General features: G+C 37.4%; 1 protein-coding gene across 1 annotated transcript in view; it reads right to left on the bottom strand.

The window, feature by feature from the left end:
- ANO4 (anoctamin 4) overlaps positions 1–10,040 on the bottom strand; it is a 409,492-nt gene that overhangs the window by 128,440 nt on the left and 271,012 nt on the right. The gene's annotated exons all lie outside the window — the stretch shown is intronic.

The raw sequence follows: 10,040 nt of genomic DNA on the forward strand, positions 1-10,040 counted from the left end.
ATCACCCGAGACTCTTGCTGTGAGCTGTCTAGGCTATGGAAGTCCCTTGAGTTCACCGACTCTGAACTTGTTTAGTCAAGGCCGTGTCACAGTGGAGGTTCCTTCCTCCCTTCAGAGAAAGGCGCCTCTCTTCTTGATGGCCTGTTCCTTCTGCTGGGGTCTTTTTCACCTTTCATTTAGATTGTTTTTTGCCATCTTGTCATGTCTTTCCATGCCTGTGATACTCTCATGGACCTTTTAGCCAGATCCGAATGTCCCAAGGGTTGATTCTGAGGCAGGAGTGCTGTTTTGGGCATTTGCCATTCTATGAGCAGATGACTATATTTTCTTTGTGGAAAAATATGAATACATTTAATCCAAATGGAATACTATCAGACTGCAAAAAAAAACCAAAACTGGCCACAGTTCCTCCTACTCCCATATTTACACTCCTTTGTGATGTGAATTTCTTGCTTTGTCCATCAAGTTATAGAATGTCTCTCTCTCTAGCTCTTGAATCCTAGTAGGACTTGTGAATAGCTTTAATCAATATAATGTGACAGGAGTGATATTTATGGTTTTTAGGCATAAGCTCTGTAACTTCTGCTCCTGCCTATTTGGAATGTTGGCATGAGTCCTCCAAGGTCTTAAACATGCCTGAATAAGGCTCTCTGAAGATGAGATTATGGGAGAGAGAGAAGCCCTGCCAAGAGTTGGCATCAATCAGCAGATTTGCAAGTGAGATAATTTTTTACTATCCAGCTCAGTTGAGCAAAGAGACGATTGTAGCCATGTGTTGACACCAATTGAAGCCAGCAGAGGAACTGCCCATCTGAAAGCAGCACAAATTGTTGGAACAAAAGAATCATGAACAAAGAAAATGTCTGATCTAAAATGAGCTCAAGAAATTCAATAACAAAACAAACAATCAAGTTAAGAAATGGCAAAGGACTTGAACAGGCATTTTTCAAGAGAGGAAATTCAAATGGCCAACAGACAGTTGAAAAAACACACAAATCACTAGCCATCACTGAAATACAAATCAAAACCACAATCAAGTTTCACCTCACTCTAGTTAGAATGGCTCTCATACAGAAATCAACAAACCACAAATGCTAGTGAGGATGTGGGGAAAAGGTACCCTAATCCACTGTTGGTGGGAAAGTAAACTGGTACAGCCACAGTGGATGACAATATGGAGAAATCTCAGAAATTTGAATATAGATTTACCATATGATCCAGCCACCCCACTCCTGGGAATTTACCTAAACCCAAAGAAATAAGCATATGAAAGCATTATCTGTACTCATGTTCATTGCAGCACAATGCATAATAGCTAAGATATAGAATCAACCCAGATGTCCATCAACTGTAGACTGGATAAAGAAATTATGGTAGATACACACTATGGGTTACTACTCAGCTGCAAAAAAAAAAAAAAAAAAAAAAAAAAAAATCTGTCTTTTGCAACAAAATGGATACAACTGGAAACCATTATACTTAGTGAAATAAGCCAATCTTCAAAAGACAGATATCATATGTTTTCCCTGATCTAAGTTAACTAAGTACCTAAAATGTAGAAGTATTGGAGTGAGATGTACATTTCGAGATTCAATGATTGTTTACAGCCCTTGTCTCTTCTGTTAAGGAATAGTGATTTATTTTTTTATACAATTTGCTGAATTCTTTTACTTAGTGTAGGGTTAACTTTATTATCACTAAATAAACTAAAAGTAGATCTGCGTAAAAATTAAGAGCGGGAATGAGAGAGGGAGGAGGAAGAAATGTTGGAGAATGCGCGGGAAGGAAGGTAAGGTAGAAAGTATTACCATATTCTTAAATCTGTATATATGAAACACATGAAACTTGTATAACTTAAATAAAATAAAAAATGTAGTACATATGCCCCCCCCCCAAAAAAAATAAAATGTCTGTTGGTTTAGATCAGTAAATTTTGTAGTGGATTATTATGTTGCAATAGATGACCAATATCCTAATCATTACTGGTAGTTGAAAATGTGTTATTTCATAATAAAAAAGAAAAGTTTAGGTTAACATTTTGAAAGTATTTTGTGAAAGTTTCTTTTATTTTTAAGCTTTATTTTATCACTCTTATTAAACATACACTAGAAAGCATATCAAACAGTGCATCTTATGATGTCAGTTTACAACAAAACTGAACAAGGCAATTGTGTTTATAGAAAAGGTTTTCAGCAAAAAAGTATGCAATAGTCAACTGAAATGCAGTGTTCATACTTTGTAGGCATATAGGAGAAGTGGAAAATAATAGTCCTTTGCCACTCAGCAAGCAAAAAAAAAATATAGAGTAAAAGACTTGAATGGAAACCAGAAATTTGGGGATTTGAGAAAAGAACTCAGTACTGACACACATCTACATTTATAGTCCTACTTAGTTATTAAAAAATAAAAAAAATCCCTCACAAAAAGTAAGACATCACAGAGAACAGAGAATCATAGTGCCAAAAAATGCCAAGACCAATATGCAATTGAAACTGGTAGAAATGTTATAAGCAATTATTCTCTATGCATTGAAATAGTCTTATAGTTCTGAGGTGAAGTTAACCATCAGGAGAAAAATACACCTTAAAACTGCCTTTTGTTTAAGTGATCTTTCATATTTTTTTTAGTCATACCTTCCTACCAACAACATAGCAATTACACGTTATAGAGGTAAAATAGTAATCAACTTTATTATTCACAACCAATCACTGCAGTGCTGACATAGGAAGCCATAAACTGTTAAAGTTTATTGATTATAACTGGATTCCTAAGTATGATTAAAAGATAGCAATGATGAAGTCCTTTTTGAAAAAAAAAAAAAAAAAACAATCTCTTCTACCCCAGATTCAAAACTGTTTAAAAGGATATAAAGGAATGTTAAATTACTTAAGATTTTTCAAAAACAATTAAGAATGAAAGAGTAAATCCTGTTGGAAGATATGATAGCTTTATACTCTCTAATGTCAATTATTTATAGAAGTGCAGCTTAACTTTTCTACTATAATAAACACTATTAAGTTCTATAAGATGCAGTAAATTTGCAGCTAGTACACACTAATGCCACCCACTGTAGCCAAAGTACAAAGGGAAATATGGAGATGTCCAATCTCCGCTTCCTTTCTGATCCTTGATTTCATGAACAGTGATGAACACCAAATACACAAAAGCTGAAATTAAAATTTTTATTTGAAAAAATAAGGTAAAGTGAATATGGATGTTTAATCTGGTTTCATAAACTCTTAATAATTATTTCCTGGGGAACCAATTATGAGGAATGTACAGAAAAGTCAATATTTCTATGCTTCCAGTACCAAACCTCGATTTTAAAAAGTAAATCTGATTTTTAGACCACCAGCTACATGGAAGATTACTGATACCAGTAAGAAATACGTTTTCTTCCCTCATCTCTCTTTTATATCACTTATCTTTTTCCTCCTTACTCAAATTGGGCAGTCTTCTGACAATCCATGCTAATAATTCAGCCATAGATAATTCAGTAACTACAGATTTCGAGTTTATCCTGCATGATTTCAAGATACCTCACCACATTTGATGTTACACACTATACATTCACTGTCCTGATATCATGATTATCATGAAGGGGAGACAATCTAGAAGAGGAGGGCAGTTCCAACATGGGATAAAGAAGGGACTGCAAATAATCCTCGTGGACAATCCAGAGCATAAGGTAGAGTAGCTCTGACTTTTACATAAGAATTTCTCAAGAAGAAACAAAAAAAAAAAAAAAAAGAAAAATTTCAGGTTTCCCTCCTCTAGAATGTGACTTATTTTTATTATACAAAGTAGTATAATAAAACAATCTCCACTCTGCACAACAAGGGTTTATGGTCACATAAGGCAAGTAAGATAGAATGCTTTTCTGTGCCTTAAAGCAATACAGTCATGAAACATACATGGCTTTCAAAAAAGCCATCCATTTTTCTCTGGTTACTGTGGCACCATCCCAATTTGAAGGGAAATAATACTTAGGCAATCACTTGTTAAGTTTCCCATAAATTTTGGCACTTACGGTGGCAGAAACACAACCGCCATGAGTATGACAACTCTGAAAAGCACAAATAAAGCAAATTGAAAATAGGTCTGCATAAGCAGTACAAGAAACAATAAAAGTGCTGACCTATAGGAAAATGAATAAAAACATTGTATCAGGAGAACAAAGGTTGTGTAAACTATATATCTTATATCTTGAGGTAAGGACATATTAATGACCCTCTATAAAATATAAAGTTTCCTAAATGCTCTCTGTGGTTTTATACAGACTTTTAATAGCCCATTTCTTCTATAAAATTATAGAAAAAAACAGTTAAAATTATTTACTATCATTTTAAATATCCATAGTACTTGTCAATTGCATGCCATTGGATGAAACTACTGGTCAATATACAATTTAAAAAACAGTGAAAAACATTTGGGGAAGGTGGATAGGATACCTAACATGTTATATTCTATGGCATCAGGAAGAGAAGAAGCTAGCCTAAAACAAAGCAAAACCTTTTAGAATTTGGGGTATTCCAAAGACTAAAATGTCCATGTTTTCTAAGACTAAGAATATAACTTATTGAAATATACCTCAAGAGGTTCAGATGTGTTCCCTGTGATGGGAACTCAGTATTTTATCATCACTGAGAAGGGTTGTAAGTAACACAAACTTGAAAGACTACCATCTCGAAACAAAGGTGATTTGCTGAGCACCTTAAGAAGAAATGGGGGCCAGTGCCGAGGCTCAACGGGCTAATCCTCCGCCTGTGGTGCCGGCACGCCGGGTTCTAGTCCTGGTCGGGGTGCCAGATTCTGTCCCGGTTGCCCCTCTTCCAGGCCAGCTCTCTACTGTGGCCCAGGAAGGCAGTGGAGGATGGCCCAAGTGCTTGGGCCCTGCACCCGCATGGGAGACCAGGAGAAGCACCTGGCTCCTGGCTTTGGATCAGCGCGGTGCGCCGGCTGCAGCGGCCATTGGAGGGTGAACCAACAGCAAAGGAAGACCTTTCTCTCTGTCTCTCTCTCTCACTATCCACTCTGCCTGTCAAAACAAAACAAAACAAAACAAAACAACAAAAAACAAAAAAAGGGAATTCTTTTGAGCTTTTGTGACCAGGGTCTTGGTAAGGATGTTTTAAGTTATTCTAGAGAGCTAGAGCTAGAATAATCAGATTTGAGAAAGAAATCCAACATTATAAATGGAAATAGATCCAAGTAATAATTAAATTATGCCAGGTAATTCTGGCTTTTCCATCATATGTAATGTGGCAACAAAATCAAATATGAATAGTTTCAAATAAAAATTGGTCAACAAGGATATTTTGGACTTTACTATGTGACTCTAAGTTATCCCAAGAAAAAGGCAGAGGTGTAATGACTTATCACCATCTGAGAGTCTTTCACCCAAATGAGTTTCAATAGTTTCCAGGAAACACAAGGCACTAGCTTAAATCTCTTAACTACATACATATCCACTTCCATCCAGACTGAAAGTCAAGATGTGATTCCATCTGTATCATAATCCGAATAAAGCCGTCTAGCAGGTACCCTTGCATAAGAGACCAGGTAAAACATGTGGTTACTGAGTGTCTCCCTCACTTCCTCACCCATAAACTACTCTATTCACTATCAGTTTCTATGATGCTGATTTTCACTAAATTGTAAAAAATAAAATGCCATGCTGCCAAGTATAACTGATAGAAATTATGTAAGATAGGCCTAATTTAGTGAAGTCAGAAAATAAAGCCTAAGAAAGTGATGACAAAATGTTAGTCACCTGCTTTTGATAAATGAACTCAAAAGAGCATCTGATGAGTGTTCTAGCTCAGCCTTTAATTTATTTCAGAACAGTAACTGCTGCCATCACCAGGCTGAAAGTCCAGTATAATAAAACAGAACACAAGCCTTACACCCATAGTTCCTACAACTTTTCCTACCTACATGGCAGCTCTATTTCTGGCAGGTTAATTTAACATATCTCAGCACTCTCTAGCAGCTAGATTACCAAAGTGAAGGCAACACTTCTCTGGATCACAGTAAAGAGAAAGATAAGAAAAACTGTTTTTGTTCTAAAAGCAACCACAATTTTGGCTCAAGGTATAGCAGAGAAAGAATTTCTCTAAAGAGAGAGAGCTGCTATAATTAGGGCCACAAAATTAGGAAGACATCCAGTGGTATTAAAGGTAGATCTCTTATTGCAAGAGGATAAATTACTTTCAATTCCTTTAAAATGCAACCAATACTTACTTTTAGCTAGTGCTAGCTCTTACTGAGGCATCTAACTCTATTTGCTACTCTCCTCTATTTTTGATAATGGCTACCTAGTCACATTTTCCAAATGATTTTTAAAGAACCAATGATTTTCCTATAGAATAATCACTTTGCCTGATTTTTCTGGGGCAAAATATGCTGCAAGAATACCATGGAACAATGAAGAAGAAATTGGGAATGTGAGAGGAGGAAGCACATGTATCAATTTAAGGAAAGAAAAACTACCTGAGATAAAATTTTCCCAAAAGAAAGGGGGTTAAGTGATATGAATTCTCAACTCTTTATACTGTTTCTCAATTACAAAATTTCTAAATTTTCAGTGATTTCAGGGAATCAATATGCCCACTCATATATGTCATCCCCAAAGAATCATCACATCTTTTGGTAACATTTGTTTCATGTTTAAGAAAGACATTAAGACTCAACTTCTGGCTGGCGCCGTGGCTTAACAGGCTAATCCTCCACCTTCTGGCGCGGGCACACCGGGTTCTAGTCCTGGTTGGGGTTCCGGATTCTATCCCGGTTGCCCCTCTTCCAGGCCAGCTCTCTGCTATGGCCCGGAAAGGCAGTGGAGGATGGCCCAAGTCCTTGGGCCCTGCACCCGCATGAGAGACCAGGAGAAGCACCTGGCTCCTGGCTTCAGATCAGCGAGATGCACAGGCCTCAGCGGCCATTGGAGGGTGAACCAACGGCAAAAAGGAAGACCTTTCTCTCTGTCTCTCTCTCTCACTATCCACTCTGCCTGTCAAAAAAAAAAAAAAAAAAAAAAAAAGACTCAACTTCTGAAAATATAAAAGAAGGAAAGAAAATCTACAAGTGTCATCTTTGGTAAAAGGGGCTAAGAGCTATAAAAGGACAATTTAAGTGATAGGAGGCATCTTTTTCCAACACTGAGGATTTAATATAAAATACTGAATTCAATGCATGATTATTTGGGCTCGGCAGCTATTCCCTCAGTTCCCTTAAAATCCAGTTAGCATCTTCTGTAATAAAATTTGATAGTGTTAAACACTACATATATGTATGAATACATCAGCACTAAGATGATCCAAGAATGGTGTTAAGTTCAGCATCAATGTTTTCAGCATACTGCACGACAAAACTCAGAAGCCTAGCTGAAGTTTTTTGTTTGTTTGTTTGTTTTTTCTTTTTTGCAAGGATTTCTCTTTTGGGAGAGGGAGGAAGAAATGGGGGAAAGGTGAATATGCTAACTTAGAATATTTGCCTTTTGGGGCCGGCGCTGTGATGCGGTAGGTTAATACTCCGCCCGTGGTGCCAGTATCCCATATGGGCACCAGTTCTGGTCCTGGCGGCTCCTCTTCCAATCCAGCTCTGTGCTGTGGCCTGGGAAAGCAGTAGAAGATGGCCCAAGTCCTTGTGCCGCTAAGCCCGCCTGGGAAACCAGGAAGAAGCACCTGGCTCCTGGCTTTGAATTGGCGCAGCTCCGCTGCTGCAGCCAATTGGGGAGTGAACCAACGGAAGGAAGACCTTTCTCTCTGTCTCTCCCTCTCACTGTCTGTAACTCTACCTCTCAAATAAATAAATAAAATCTTTTAAAAAAAGAATATTTACCTTTAAAAAGAATTCATTTGTATTCTGTGTTCATCAGTATACAAGTAAGGACTTGGTATTTTTAATCACCACAGAAGCTGTTACCCATACAAACATTTATGTTTTAGGAAAGCCTAAGGTCTTCACATTATTGGTGCTATACTTTTGAATTTTGACTTGAAAACAAACCAACTAATCAAACTCAGAAAGCTCCAAAATAAAGAATAACAGTTCTTCCTTCTAAAGGCACATATTAAGGACCATGCTACAAGACCCTTTGGTAATTCATAAATCAGCCTCATTATTTCAAAATTGGCTTTAAAATAAATATTAAGGGAGAGTCCTGTATAATTTGATAACTGTAAATAATAACTAGAAGGATAGTGATTTTTTGAATACGGTAAAATCTTCATTCTCTAAGATGTAAGTTCTAATCGGGCTCTTGGTAACTTGCATGATATATACAAGAAAAGATATGAGGAGGCTTTCAGCAAGGAAAGATATAAAGGACTTTTTCCTTAGGAAAAAAATTAATAAACAGAAATATCATTCAGGCAATGAAACAGGAAAAAATTCGTAATCTGTATACAACTTGTCTTTTTCTTGTATCATCAATGCTTTATAGAGGTTTCCCAATTTTTATATCTTTAAAGACAATCTATCATAAAGTAACAAGAATCCATAATTCTAATTCTTAAAATCATGTGATCAATCTGTGTCCACTAACTCATGACACATTAAATTGCTATGAAATCTTTTAAGAATTCTTTGAGTTTTTCTTCCTTTCAACTCCCACTTTATTCTATCAATACTTGCCTTCATTTCCTTGTAGTCAAAAGCCAGACTACCTGACATATAGTTCCCCTAGCTTCTCTTCAGCTGAGGATAGAGGCAGAGAATGAGAAAGGGGAAAGAATAGGGGTGGGGATGGACGAGAGGCAGAGACAAAAGGAAAAAAGAATCCGGATTATCCCCCTATTCTTTTCTTTTTCCCTTCACTGTACATCTAAATTTTTTTATTCTTTTGGATCCACTTTAAATATCCATCATAGTAAGTTGAAACACATTTTGGGAAATCTTATAATTGTCACAGGAGATTCAGAACAGCAAAGATGAGCCGATCCAGAGTTTAAAGTCAACTGAAGAATGGGGTGATTCACATGTAGCAAAAATTCTGCTCCAATCACCTTTAAGAGTTTCAGTGTAACCCCAGGCTAGATTCCAACTTGTCCTGAGCCTCTCAGGAATGAACCGTCTTGTCATTTACATACTCTATCAGACTAATTCTCAAAAACCATGCACCCTAAATTTTACAGATGTGTGAAACAGGTAGAGAACAGATGGGTATGGACTACACTATCTCACAAGATGCACACTATAAAGTACACTGACTCAAATTTTCTCCAAATTTCACACTTGCACACTCATTCAAGGATACATACTAGATATAAAAATTGTGCAAGATCAAGCATCAGCTTTCTATTTTAAAAGCCTTAATAAAAAAAAAAAAGTAGATAAACTCACTGCAGTTTTCTTAAAGGGATATTCAGTACTATAATATTCCTTTAAAAAAATTCACAACTCAGCCGGCGCCGTGGCTCACTAGGCTAATCCTCCGCCTGCGGCACCGGCACCCCAGGTTCTAGTCCCAGTTGGGGCGCTGGATTCTGTCCCTGTTGCTCCTCTTCCAGTCCAGCTCTCTGCTGTGGCCCGGGAGGGCAGTGGAGGATGGCCCAAGTGCTTGGGCCCTGCATCTGCATGGGAGACCAGGAGGAAGCACCTGGCTCCTGACTTCGGATTGGCACAGCACGCCGGCCGCAATGCGGCGGCCGTAGCGGCCACTTGGGGGGTGGACCAACGGAAAAAGGAAAACCTTTCTCTGTCTCTCTCTCTCTTACTAACTCTGCCTGTCAAAAAAAATAAAAAAAAAAAATTTCACAACTCAGTGTTAACACAGTGGGTAACTGCTGCTTGACAATTACTTCATGTTACTGAGAGCATCTAGTGCCAGCTATGATATCAACTGTAAGAACTACCTGATGACAAAAGGAATAATCTGTAAATGTGTAAATGATGTCACCAGCCCTAACACATTTCTTAATATTTGCTACAACATATTATTTATCCTTGTTTCATGATCACAAAAAATTAACTTTTTAGGTAACATACTGAAGAGCAGCACTATACTGAAGAGCACCATCTTGCTCTACTGCACACACACA

Source organism: Lepus europaeus, chromosome 10, assembly GCF_033115175.1.
Source record: "Lepus europaeus isolate LE1 chromosome 10, mLepTim1.pri, whole genome shotgun sequence".
Classification (NCBI taxonomy): domain Eukaryota; kingdom Metazoa; phylum Chordata; class Mammalia; order Lagomorpha; family Leporidae; genus Lepus; species Lepus europaeus.